The sequence below is a fragment of the Dasypus novemcinctus genome, chromosome 21 (assembly GCF_030445035.2).
Source record: "Dasypus novemcinctus isolate mDasNov1 chromosome 21, mDasNov1.1.hap2, whole genome shotgun sequence".
Classification (NCBI taxonomy): domain Eukaryota; kingdom Metazoa; phylum Chordata; class Mammalia; order Cingulata; family Dasypodidae; genus Dasypus; species Dasypus novemcinctus.
In genome coordinates this window covers 33334011-33348447 of record NC_080693.1, presented here as the reverse complement: position 1 = coordinate 33348447, position 14437 = coordinate 33334011, and positions in this window count along the sequence as shown.

The following is a 14437-nucleotide window of genomic DNA, read 5'->3' as shown; positions in this document are numbered from 1 at the left end:
CATTGATTACCTTTCAAGGATTCTATTAAACCAACTCATTTTTAAAAATTTTAAATGACAGTAAAGCATCAAGCATTTATCATGTGTTCCCTACATGAACTGTATACCTCTGAGTAATCAAATAGTTGACAAGGGAGGTTTCTCTTTATAGACACTTTCCAGCTAGTAAATGAAGAAGGAATGATGGAAAAACACCATTTTGCAATGATCATCAATGTCTGCTAATAAGACAAAGAGAAACACGCTAGACATAGTGTACCTTTGATGAAAGAAATAACTCCACCATCCTCCCAAAATTAAATCTGATCAAGACCCTAGATCTGACTGCCAATTCACAGGAGGAACATGTTAAGTGATACCACAAAGTTACAATCGGCAAAATGCAAGCTGTGGGAAACTGCAAGACAAACAAACAGATTTCTTCAATAAGTAAATTACAAGGACAAATAGAGAGAGAACATATAAATTAAAAAAAGACTTAAGAGATTTATAGACTATAATCTCCGGAATTTTTTGAATCCTGATTCAAATAATCTGCTAATAAAATTATGAGTCAATGGGGAAATGAAAAGACATATTTGATGACATTAAGGATTTATTGTTAATTTATTTGAGGTGTCATCCTGGGGTTGTGGTTATGTTTTTTAAAATTCTTTATTAGAAATGCACACTGAAATGTTTACAGATGCAATGTCCAAAGGAAGTGGAGAAGAGAGTAAGGGAATAGACGAAACAAGATTGGCCATGACTTCAAGCTGGGTGGTAGGCACATGGGGGCTCCTTATAATCTTCCCTCTGTTTTTTTTTTAACAAACTCTTATTTATTTATTTTATTTATTTCTCTCCCCTTCCCCGCCCCTCCCCCATTGTCTGCTCTCTGTGTCCATTCACTATGTGTGTTCTTCTGTGTCCGCTTGTATTTCTGTCAGCGACACCTTCCCTCTACTTATATACGTGAAATTTTCTACAACAACCATTTGTTAAATGTTGACAACCTCCAGTTGTGGCAAAGGGAAATGATCTCTCTAGCATGCTGTTCATGGGAGTCCAAATCGGTGCAGCTTTTTTGGAGGGCAATTTAGCAGTATTTTTTCAAGTGCCAAGGGTACATATCCTTTGACCCAGGAATTCACTTATGGGAATGTAATCTAAAGATATGTTTACAGATATGCAACATTGTTAGTAATAGCAGGAAACACAAAGAACTACAAACTCTAACAATAGTGGATTTTTAAATAGATCATGGAACTCTCTTCAATGGGATGCCATGAAGCTATTAAAAAGAATGAGGAATGGGAAGTGGCTGTGACTCCATCAGTTGGGCTCCTGCCTACCCTTTGAGAGGCCCTGGGTTGGCGTCCTGGGGCCTCCTTGTGAAGGCAGGTTCGCCTGCACACACGGAGCGCCGCCAGGCCCGCAAGCGCTGCAGAGAGCTGACTCAGCAAGGTGACGCAACAACAACAACAACAACAAACAACACAGAAGAGTGCGCAGCAAGTGGACACAGAGAGCAGACAGCAAGCAAGCTGCAAGGGTAGGGGAAATAAAATAAATAAATGCAGAAGAACGCACAGTGAATGGACACAGAGAGCAGACAACACGCAAAAAGCCACAAGGGGGGGAATTAAAAAAAAAAAAGAATGAGGAAGATCCACATATATTGTCATAGAAAGATCACCAAGATCTATCAATGAGATTTTTTAAAAAATAAAGCAAGTTCCAGTTTATTAGGCAGAGCATGCTTCTATTATTTTAAGACAGACAAAACAAAAACTATTCTTAATTCTTTTTTTCCATCCATCTAGTATTTATTAGGCACCTACTGTGTCCTGGGTGCTGTGCTATGTATATGTATAAATGAAAATACACTTTCAAAGCTCCAGATGGGAACCCACCAAGAGAGAAGAGCTGAACTGGGGAAAGACTTTCATTTGTTATTTTATATATTTCTGCATTCTTCAGACTTTCTTTAACAGGCACATATTACTTTTATAATTTAAAAAGTACCCACCCCGGCGGTGGACTTGGCCCAGTGGATAGGGCATCCGTCTACCACATGGGAGGTCCGTGGTTCAAACCCCGGGCCTCCTTGACCCATGTGCAGCTGGCCCATGCGCAGTGCTGATGCGCCCAAGGAGTGCCGTGTCACGCAGGGGTGTCCCCCGCATAGGGGAGCCCCACACGCAAGGAGTGCGCCCCGTAAGGAGAGCCGCCCAGCGTGAAAGAAAGTGCAGCCTGCCCAGGAACGGTGCCGCCCACACGGAGAGTTGACACAGCAAGATGACACAACAAAAAGAGACACAGATTCCCATGTCGCTGACAACAGAAGCAGACAAAGAAGAGGCAGCAAACAGACACAGAGAACAGACAACCAGGGTGGGGGGGGGGAAGGGGAGAGAAATAAAAATAAATAAATAAATCTTTAAAAAACAACAACAAAATGCTATTGCGTTAGTTAAGTGAAAGCGAGGGAGGAGGAAAAGATACTATACTTAAAAAAAAAAGTACCCACCCCATCCTGTTTCACAACTTTAAAGTCTTGTGATTGTTAGACAGCCCCTTAATGTTTATTGATGAAGAAACCTGAGCCAGCCCCGCCCCAATTACTCATTAGCATAAACCTGCTAAACCTGTATACTTTAAAACTATCAGAATTCCTGCAGTTCCTGGAGACAGACTTTCAGCCCTTTAGGCCATCTGTTCTTGCTAAGTGCCGGCAATAAACTTTTTTTCTCTCTGAAACTCCAGTATCTCAGTACATAGGTCAAGAACTCCTTCTGCTCAGTGTCAGTTAGAACACCCAGAGGGAGCCCATGGGCACCTGATAAACACCAAAATGTGAGGCAGCAGCAGATGCAGCTCAAGTGGTAGAGCACCTCCTTCCCATGCAGAAGGTACAGACGAGAAAACCAGCTCTCACTGGGGAGCGGCTGTAGCGCAGTGCTTGAGCGCCTGCTTCTCACGTATGAGGTCCTGGGTTCAAAGCCCTTACCTCCTTCAAAAAGAAAAAGTTAGGTTAAGTGTTGTCCTGGATATGGCAAAGAGCTGTGTGAAATGACAGCTACCCGCGGAAGTGAGGTGGATATTTCAGAGCAAGAAAGCCAAGTCCAGCGCAGTGAGAAATGAGCATTTATTTAGGGGGCTTATGTGGGGTCCCCACCCTCGGTGGTGGGAGGAGCTACAGCATTTTCCAAGCTCGATGCACGTCTGTGCAGGTGGGGAAGGCACGTGAGGGGCCGCAGGGCTTGTAAAGAATGTGATGCTACAAGATTTACTGACCAGTCACCAGTTCACAACCAGACCTGCCTTTTAACTATTTAGGGGTGGAATGTTGCTGCAAGCGGAGGGGAAAGAACTGGAAAGGTTGAGGGAGAAAATACAGTCAGTCATATAATAGTCATCACACAAATCTTACAGTCTTTCCACCACCTCCTCCGCTTGAAGCCGTGAGTGTGGAGCGGGGGATTTGTAAAATGGTGTTACTGCGATACAAGGCTGTACAAGACAAGCAGTGTCTACTAGTCCTTATAGGAGGTCATGGGCTCTGGAAGTTGCCACTGAGGGCGGCTCTTATTTGTAGTCTTTAGCCAATTACTTCAAAGATAATTGGATGACTCCAATTACTCAAAAACAAGGGAAAGGTATACCAGGGAAGACCAGAGCTGCTGGATGCTCACAGGAATCGGCTCGCCCAGCAGTCTGATCATGGGGTGTTGCCACAGTGGCCCCAGTCAAGGAAGACGTTAGAGGAAGCCCTGTGCAGCAGGAGGAGAAGCCTATGGGCATAAGCACAGATGTTCAGTGGGTACCTGGAGCAGGAGGTGAAATAACAGTGGAACTTTCTCCCACAGGCCCCAGGACATTTGCTGAGAGTGGGTGGGATCTGGGCTCACGATACCACACATCCTGACCCTCCATAAAGCAGGCCGTGTGCTAATTGTGTTTCTTTAGGTTCTACTCACCTCACTCTGGCAGTCACTGTTGTGGTGTGTCTTCCGGGCAGCTGACATACTGTCAAGAAGGCTGGCTCCCCCGGCCTGTCGCAGCACCCCTCCGGCCTGTCAACAGGGCCAGCCTGGAGGCAGTGTCCCCTGTGGAGCTGAGGAGTCCAAGCTCCATCCACTGTAAAGCCACAGGAGCCTTCTTCAGCAGCAGCGGGTTTGCCTCCACTTCGGGGGCATGGCCAGGCGATGTGGCAGATACTTTGTTTTAGGGGCCGTAGTAACTGGCCATGCCAATAACTCACATGGAGAGACCCCATGGGCCGTAGCTGAATCTGTCTAAATGCACAAATCTATTTGTCTGCCCCTTAAGGGCATGTTGGTTTTGTGCACTTGCCCACTGCTGTCAGACACCAAACGCGGTCGGAGCTGGAAACAGACCTCACAGTCTTATATCTGATGTACCAGATCAGAATATTTACTGGGTGCCTAGCGTGCCAGCCAGCCGCCACCCCATGGCAGCTCCTCTAAGGCCGTTCTTTTTGTGTAGCCATAGGGCTGCTTCTCCAGAGCCTTTAGAGCTGGCTAACTTTAGCTCTGAGTTCCAGGTGTCACACAGGTTCTTAAAAATTCTGGGAGCTACTAAGTTATGCACAAAGGGTAAAGCATCTCAGGATTTAGAAATAGCGATAAAATCCAAGCCAGGAATAAATGTGGCTGCTGCAAGAGTTCGCAGTCTAGCCCTAATTTCTTTATGAGTATTTTAAATGAAGCTGTGTCTAGAGATCATTATCTACAGACTATAGCAGAAGTTTTGTTTCATTTTATTTTTACACTTTTACCAAAATTTTGTTACTCAATGGGTATTTTACTTCAGATTATAATGAACAACTTCTACATGGTTCACTGAATATTGTAAACAATATTCACAAATAAACTTCAGCAGTACAGGGAAGAAAAGCTATTTTCCCAATTATTAAATGAAATAAATAAATAGAATGGAATCAAGATGATCTTCCCCCTACCTCTACCTTAATATGCATATTGAAGTGGCCTCTGGCAGGTTTCTCTGTATGGAGTTACTTTTCGTTACCAGTATGAACTCACAGATTTCTACCTCACGATGACTTCCTGAAACCAGCCATTTTATTGAAATCCTTCAGTCTAGAAAATGCTTTTACAAACTTCCTACAACCTGTGACTTCCTATAACCATCCGTAACCACATAGACTAGTTACTTCACCCCAAATTTCTCCTTTAAATAAGCTCATTAAATTGCCTTCCGCAACAGAAGAAATTTACTTCCACAAACCCTCTACGTTTCATATCCATTCAGGTCTTGTCCTATTTATACTTCCCCTCCTGAAAATCAGCCATTTTAACTTAAGACAAAGACATGCTCCTTTAAACAAGCTTATCAAAGTTTAGTCAGCATTGACTATAAATTCATTCCCACAAACCTTTTATTTATTTCCTTACCCATTTAAGTCTCATCTCACATCCCTCCCCGTTTGTGCAAAACTAGTCATTTCACTTTAGGACAGAACTACATTCTCTTCCTTAACTTAATTCATTGGACACAAACTTATAATTTTCATCATTTTACAGATCTAATAAATATTATGCTAATGTGTTTAATTAGTCCCTGTATAAACCTAGGGAGATTATACCCAAGTTGAATAAAATTGAAACAATTACAGTTTATGCAAGAAGTGTTTGTTTTTTTTTTCTCTTCCTCCATGAGGGCTAAAAACTCTTTTCCATAATATTCTAAAATTGTGAACAACCTCAGAAGGAAATTGACTATCAGGCTCTGGCATATATATTTTAAATTGTTTAATGTGCTTCAATCATAATTCAGAAAAATCTTTCTAAAGCTTTTTCTTTACTTACCGAAATTGGCCATTAAATTATTACTTTCTTCCCGAGGCTGTTAAAATTTTTTTAAATTGGGGAATTACAGGACAAACTATGCAAAACAAAGCTTATTCTGTAAGATTCTCTGTCTCTATCATTCTTCATTTCCAGGTCTAGTAGACAGTATTCTAAGCTAAACTCACTTTCCCCCCATCTTATCATACCTAGCCCTTCCCCTGTAACTTCCTCATACATTCCCTGCAGTTTTAGTGAGAGCCTTGAATTCAGTCAAGGTTAGAAGGCACTGGGGGTCAGGGTAGGTCCAGGAACCTAGGAAAACCTTTTTTCTTACAATGGTTTCTCTATTCAGATTTCCATATGACCTTTTCATCTTGCTCAGCTTTTCTAATTTGAGGTTCTAGGAGCACTCATTTACATATATATGCATGCTAATTTAATTTTTTAGCAATTTGAATAGAGCCTCTTAGGAATTTTCATTTGTTAATTTGACATTACCATCTGGAGGTATGAAAATATACATTTAACAAACAGACACAAATAGAGAGTTAAACACACAAATAGAAACATAAAACTCACAAATTTGACTCATAATCCTCACTCTTTTGGTAGGGTTTTTCTTCGGGTTTTCCATCATTCCACACCTCCAGTTTTTAGGTCTTTTTAAGATCTCCGCTTTGATCAGTGTTGCCTGCACACACAGTTTGTTCTTAGAAACACTTTTATATTAAAAATTGGAGAAAAAGTTACCGGGGCATTATTTCGTTAACAGGTTTTAGCAAGGCACGTGTATTCAGAAGGCTATGCTTTAACTGTTTTGGTTTTAATGCAGCAGTAAGCCCCCGCTCCAGGCCCTTTTTCATTCCAGGGTTCCGGAGGGCTAGGGCACAGCTGTCCTTGGGGCTTTCTCATTTCTTAAGAATGTCTCCCGTCCCGGGGGTCTCCCCTTTTTGTTCTAACCCTGCTTTAACTTTGGCAGTGCTTTGGCAGTGCCGTCCGCCTTTTTTTTTCTTTTTGGGAAGCACTTCTAATTCATGGTTTCACAACTCAGACAGAGGAGTGGCTAAGACGTCAGAAGGGCACTTAAATCATTTCAACCAGGAATACTTAACAAAGAGAAATATCTTGAAATCATGGGTGTTCTACCGTCTGCCTTTTTTTTTTTTCCCCGTCTGCCTTTTGAACCACCTGCTTTTCTCATCCTAGCCTTTAAGGAAAGCTGAGAGACTCTTCCTCAGCTCCTGCACTACTTCACTTATTCCTTGTAAATTTCAGTTCCCAATTGGGGTTGGAGCTTTTGTATCTCTTTTGAGTCTCCTCTATAGAGTGGGATACATTTTCCCAGTTATATAAACCTAACATGGGGAATGGGGTAAGGATATGTACAAGCTCTTTGTCTATTTTTGGAGATGTTTCCCAGAGTAGAAATTTTGTTGTTCATCCGTCTTGGCCGAATTGACATACAGAATTCTTCTCTACAGATCCATACTCCAGCCATTTTCCTGTTTCAATCTGCAGATTTCTCTTCTTTCTCACACAGTCGGCTGTAGCTGGCCGTACTGCCCCTAACAAAAGGCCAGCCAATGGGGCAGCGCACCTGCCAGCTTTACAAAACTTCACAATCTTTTCTTCTTGCCATATACTCTTCAGTCCTCTTTTTTTTTTTTGGGGGGGGGTGCCATCCCCATACTCACGTGGAGGTCGGCATTTGGGAAACTGCTCCCCACATAGGGCTAGAGGCCACCCCAGGATTTCCCTGTGGATTCCCCACCATTGGCTCACACTTTAGTCTGGCAGATTCTGCTGACCATGCCAATTGTCCCAAGTATGGTGAACAGCTGTGTAAAATGACAGCTTCCCGCCAAACTGGGGTGGATACAGACCAAAGAAAGATTCGGACAGGACAGCTTGGTGAGTAACGAGCATTTACCAGGGGGCTTATGTGCAGTCCTCATCCTCAGCAGTGGGAGGAGAGGCAGCATTTTCCAGGCTTAATCGTCTGTGCTCACGGCAAAACCAGAGGGGTCTTTTCTAATGCATGTCTACGAGCAGATGAGGAAGACATGTGAGGGCAGCAGGACTTTTAAAGAATGTAGTGCTACAAGATTTACTCATCAGTCAGTTCACAACCAGTTTTAGAAACTTGCCCTTTTTTTTTAAGTAAATTTTATTTTAACTTCAAAAAATAAAATAATAGCAGAGTAGGTGTGTAGCTCAGGGTTAAGTGTATGTATGAGGTCCCGGGTTCAATCCCCAGGACCTCCAAAATGTTAAAAAATAAAATAAAATAAAATAAATACAGGCTAAATGCAGCTTAACAAATATGGGAGCATTACTTTTTATTTTCTTTTTTTAAAAAGATTTATTTATTTATTCTTTTTATTTATCCCACCTCCCACCCACCCCCACTCCCCACACCCAGATGGTTCTTTCACCTGTCTACTCATTGTTTGCTCACTTTCTTCAGAATGCATCAAGAACTGAACCCAGAGCCTTCCATGGGGTAGGCTGGCGCCCAACCAGTTGAGCCATATCCAATGCTTCTTTTTTTTTTTTTTTAATGAATGAATGGTTTATGCCTTTTTTTTTTTTTTTAAAGATTTATTTATTTTATTTAATTTTCCCCCCTCCCCTGGTTGTCTGTTCTTGGTGTCTGTTTGCTGCGTCTTGTTTCTTTGTCCGCTTCTGTTGTCGTCAGCGGCACGGAAAGTGTGGGCGGCGCCATTCCTGGGCAGGCTGCACCTTCCCTTCATGCTGGGCGGCTCCTCACGGGCGCACTCCTTGCACGTGGGGCTCCCCTACGCGGGGGACACCCCTGCGTGGCACGGCACTCCCTGCGCGCATCAGCACCGCGCATGGCCAGCTCCACACGGGTCAAGGAGGCCCGGGGCTTGAACCGTGGACCTCCCATGTGGTAGACGGACGCCCCAACCACTGGGCCAAAGTCCGTTTCCCTCCAATGCTTCTTGAAAGCATTACTTTTTAAAAATTCTGTCCAAGTACATTTATTTCATTTAATCCTAAAAACAAACACAATTGTTTCTCCAGTATTCATAAAGATACATAAATGAGCACAGATTGGTTAAATGACATGATCAAGGATTTCTTATTAATGAAGAAAATGAAAGAAAAAAATGCTTACTCATCTTCACGTCTCATAAAACTAAACCCCATGTTCTTTTTTGTTTTATCTTTAGCATTGATATAGCGCCTCCTTTACCTTGGCTACATAAACATTACAATATAACTGTTAACTATAGTCTACAAGTTTCATTAGTTGTATTTTGCCCATGTATCACCATATTGTTATCACCTGGTAGTAGAACATTCTTGTTTTTATATTATTAACTACAATCCGCATCTACCAACAAAATCACTATGTTAATCAGTCCTTAGAGTATCCTCCAGTTGTCTTTCAATTAATACTAACCTCCCTAGACTATCCCTTTCATCCACAACCCCATTTGTAAATCAGTAGTGTTTTTCTCATTCTAATATGCTACCATAAATTCTAGCCATTATCACATATTACAGTTGACCATATTAAACATTCCACTTAAATTCAGTGTCAGCTCTCCTTTCTCAACCCATATTCTGTCTCCTACTAACTTAAACTTTACAGTTTAACTGTATACATTTACTTATTTAGTTAATATCAGTGAGACCAGACAATATTTGTCCTTTTGTGTCTAACACTTCATTCAACATAATGTCCTCAAGGCTCATCCATGTTGTCATGTTTTTCCCCTGTTCATTTCTTTGTACAACTGAATAGTATTTTATCATATGTGTATACCACATTTTGTTTACCCGTTCGTTGGTTGAGTGCACTTAGGTTGTTTCCATCTTTTTAGCTATTGTAAATAATGCTGCTATAAACATTGGTATGCAAATATCTGTTCACATTTTTGCTTTCAGTTCTTCTGACGATATTGCTAGTAGCAGGACTGTGGCTCACAAGGCAGTTCTATATTTAGCTTCCTGAGGAAATTCCAAACCATCTTCCACAGAGGCTGCACCATTTTATACTCTCACCAACAGTAGAGGAGTGTTCCTATTTCTCCATGTCCTCTCTAGTTATTGTAATTTTCTGTTTTTCAAAAAATAATAGTCATTTCATGTGATGTGAGATGACATCTCACTGAGTTTTGATCTGCATTTGCCTAATAGCTGGTGATGTTGAACATCTTTTCATTTGTCTTTGGCCATTTGTTTTTCCACTTCAGAAAAATGTCTATTCAATTCTTTTGCCCATTTTTTAATTGGGTTGCTTGTCGTTTCGTTGTTAAGTTGTATTATCTTGTTATATAACATGGAGATCAATCCCTTATTATACAGTGGTTTCTGGAGATTTTTTCCCATTGAGTTGACTGTCTTTTTACCATATTAAATTGTTTAAAATACAAAAGTGTTTCATTTTGAGGCAGTCCCATTTATCTATTTTTTTGTTGTTGCTTATGCTTTGGGTATAAGAGCCAACACAAGATTGTGAAGATATTTCCTTACATTTTCCTCTAGGCATTTTATGGCTCTCGCTTTTATATTTAGGTCCTTGAATAATTTTGAATTAATTTTTGTGTAAGGTATGAGATAGGGGTCCTCTTTCCTTTACATATGATATCTAGTTTTCCCAGCACCATTTTGTTGAATGGCTGCTCTGACCCAGTTGGGTGGATTTGACAGCCTTGTCAAAAATCATTTGACCATAAATGTGAGGGTCTATTTCCAAACTTTTCATTCGATTTAATAATTGGCTTTTCCAGTTCTGCAAAGAAGGCTACTGGGATTGCGTTGTATCATAGATCCACATTTTAATGGTCAATTGATTTTTGACAAAGTTGCCAAAGTAATTCAGTGGGGAAAATATAGTCTTTCTACTAAATGGTGCTGCAACAACTGTACATCCACATGGAAAATATATATATGATCTCGACCTTTGCTCTGCACCATACACTAAAATGAACTTACAATGGATAATAGACCTAAACATAAGACCCAAAGCTATTAAACTTCTAGAAGAAAACATAAGATAAAATCTTCATGATGTTAAGATAGTCACAGATTTCTTAGTAGGACACAAAAGTGCAAATTATTTAAAAATTAATAATATACACTTTAACTGAATAAAAAATATTCACTGCTCAAAAGTCATAGTTAAAATGAAAAGTCAGGGAAGCAGATGTGGCTCAAGCGATTGGGCTCCTGTCTACCATATGGGAGGTCCAGGGTTCAATTCCTGGGGTCTCCTGGTGAAGGCAAACTGGTCTGCATGGCAAGCTGGCCTGAGCAGAAAGCTGGCGCAGCAAGATGACACCACAAAAAGACACAGAGGAGAGACAATAAGAGAAACAGCAGACCAGGGAGCTGAGGTGGCTCAAGAGACTGAGCCCCTCTCTTCCATTACAGATGGTGCCAGGATCAGTTCCCGGTACCACCTAAAGAGAAGACAAGCAGACACAGAAGAACACACAGTGAATGGACACAGAGAGCAGGTGAGGAGGTGGGGAGAAATAAATAAAATAAATGTTAAAAAAAAAAAAGGAAAAGGCAAGCCATAGACTAGGAGAAAATTTTCTGCAAAATATATATCTGACAAAGGGCTTAAATAAAGAATATAACGAATACCTATGATTCAATTATAAGATGAAGAACTCCATGAAAGATGGACAAAAGATTTGACCAGACACTTCACAAAAGATGATATACAAATGGGCAATGAGCACATGAAAAGATGCTCAAACTACTAGTCATCAGGGATATGCAATTTAAAACCACAGCCAGAAACTACTACACAATCGCTAGAATGGTTAAAATAAAAACCAGACAACAGTAAGTGTTGATGAGTATGTCGAACAACAGAATTCTCATACATTGCTGAGGGTAATGGAAAATGGTACCACCTATTTGGAAAACATTGTGACAAAGGCAAAACTACAGTGCCAGGAATTTTAGAAAACTGTAGTTGTCTGGGGCTGGGAGTCAGGGAAAGGGATTGGTTGCAAAAGGACAAAGAGGAAACTTTTTTTTAGAATTAAAAAATTTTTTTATTGTTCCTCTCCCCCACCCCTGCCCTGCTGCTTTTTTGCTGTCTGTATTCATTCGCTGTGTGATCTTCTGTATCTATTTCTGTTTTTGCCTTCTCTTCTCATCTTTCTCCTTAGGATTCACTAGGATTCGATCCTGGGGACCTCTGACAGGCAGAGAGGTTCCCTGTCAATTGCACCACCTCAGTTCCTGGTCTCTGCTTCACTTTACCTTGATTCTCCCCTTCATCTCTCTTTTGTTGTGTCGTCATCTTGCTGCGTGACTCACTTGCATGGCCACTGGCTCACCGCGTGGGCACTTGGCTTACTGCACAGGTACTCGGCTCACCACGTGGGCACTTGTGCAGGCACTTGGCTCACCACGTGGACAGTTGGCTCACCATGCAGGCAATTGGCTTGCCATGTGGGCATTCGCATGGGCACTCAGCTCACCATGCGGGCACTGGCTCACCACACAGGCATGCTTTCTCTTCTTCTTTTTCACCAGGAGGCCCCAGGGATTGAACCTGGGTCCTCCCATATGGTAGGTGGAAGTCTTATCACTTGAGCCACATCCGCTTCCCCAAAGAGGATACATTGATGGAACTATTCTATATCTTCATTATTGTGGAGATTACACAGCTGTATGCAATTATAAAAATCCATCTATGTACACTTAAAACAAGGGAATTTTATTGTAGTATACTGTACTAAAGCTAAAATTTTAAATACTGGGACGTGGACTTGGCCCAATGGATAGGGCATCGCCTACCACATGGGAGGTCTGTGGTTCAAACCCTGGGCCTCCCTGACCCGTGTGAAGCTGGCTCACACGCAGTGATGATGCGCGCAAGGAGTGCCCTGTCACGCAGGGGTGTCCCCCGTGTAGGGGATGCGCGCAAGGAGTGCACCCCCTAAGGAGAGTCGCCCAGCACGAAAGAAAGTGCAGCCTGCCCAAGAATGGCACTGCACACACGGACAGCTGACACAACAAGATGACACAACAAAAAGAAACACAGATTCCTGGTGCCGCTGATAAGGATAGAAGTGGACGCAGAAGAACACACAGTGAATGAACACAGAGAGCAGACAACTGGGGAGCAGGGGGGAGAGAAATAAATAAAAATAATAAATCTTAAAAAAAAAAAATCTATCCCCAAGATTCTGAGTGAAATGGCATTGGAGAGAGTCCAGGACCAGATATTTTTAATACCTCCCCAGGTTATTCTAATTTGCAGCCAGGAAAACACCTGCATTAGAGGAAGCAAGCCAGGTAGAACAGTTATCATAGGCAAGGGACTTTTCCCCCTATTTATACCTTTACCACTCAAAAATGCAGATCCCACTCCAGCCCAGCTCCTTCCAGGTACCCTCCTGCTCTGGCTACACTCTGCTTCCAGTCTCCTTCTCCATCCAAACTCAGTCCCGTCATACTAACCTCAGATGCAACCTATGAAGAAAGGAGGGCAGCAAGGCAGTTCACATGAACGGTGACTGACTGATTGCCAGGCTTGTATTTCCATAGACGCTGCTTGTTAATCCAAAGGGTGATTTTAAAGGTGGCGTTCCTGGCAGCATGACCTTCAGAGGTGTCTTCCCCCTCCGCCTTTGGGCCATGGTGCTTCTGCTTAAGACGTCATGAAGGCAAGTGGTTATGGCTCAAGCGATTGGGCTCCCATTACTATTGGGAAGTCCAGGGTTTGATTCCCGGGGCTTCCTGGTGAAGGCGAGCTGGCCTGAGCAGCGAGCTGGGCCGAGCAGAGAGCTGGCCCATGTGGAGTGCTGGTCCGAGTGGAGCTCTGGCCTGTGTAGGAGTGCTGGTCCGAGCGGAGAGCTGGAGCGGCAAGATGACTCTACAAATAGAGGCACAGAGAAGAGACAATAAGAGACACAGCAGACTAGGGAGCTGAGGTGGTGCATGAGATTGAGCATCTCTCTCCCACTCTGGAAAGTCCCAGGATCAGTTCCCGGTGCTGCCTAAAGAGAAGACAAGCAGACACAGAAGAACACACGGTGAATGGAAACAGAGAGCAGACAACAGGGGCAGGGGGTAGAAGATGGCATGAAGCCCAAAGAGCCCAGGTGGAGTACTAATCATTCATTCATTCATTCATTCAGCAGACATGTACAGGCACAGACTCTGTTTGGCACCATGTTTGGTACTAGGGCAGTTGGAGGAACGAGAGGTGCTAACAGGCTACTCAAGGAGAGGTGGAGGGAAGCGGACTTGGCCCAGTGGTTAGGGCGTCCGTCTACCATACAGGAGGTCCGTGGTTCAAACCCCGGGCCTCCTTGACCCGTGTGGAGCTGAACCATGCGCAGTGCTGATGCACGCAGGGAGTGCCCTGCCACGCAGGGGTGTCCCCCGCATAGGGGAGCCCCACGCACAAGGAGCGCGCCCCGTAAGGAGAGCAGCCCAGCGCAAAAGAAAGTGCAGCCTGCCCAGGAATGGTGCCGCACACAAGGAGAGCTGACACAACAAGATGATGCAACAAAAAGAAACGCAGATTCCCGTGTCACTGACAACAACAGAAGCAGACAAAAAAAAGAACACGCAGCAAAATGGACACAGAGAACAGATAACTGGGGCAGGAGGGA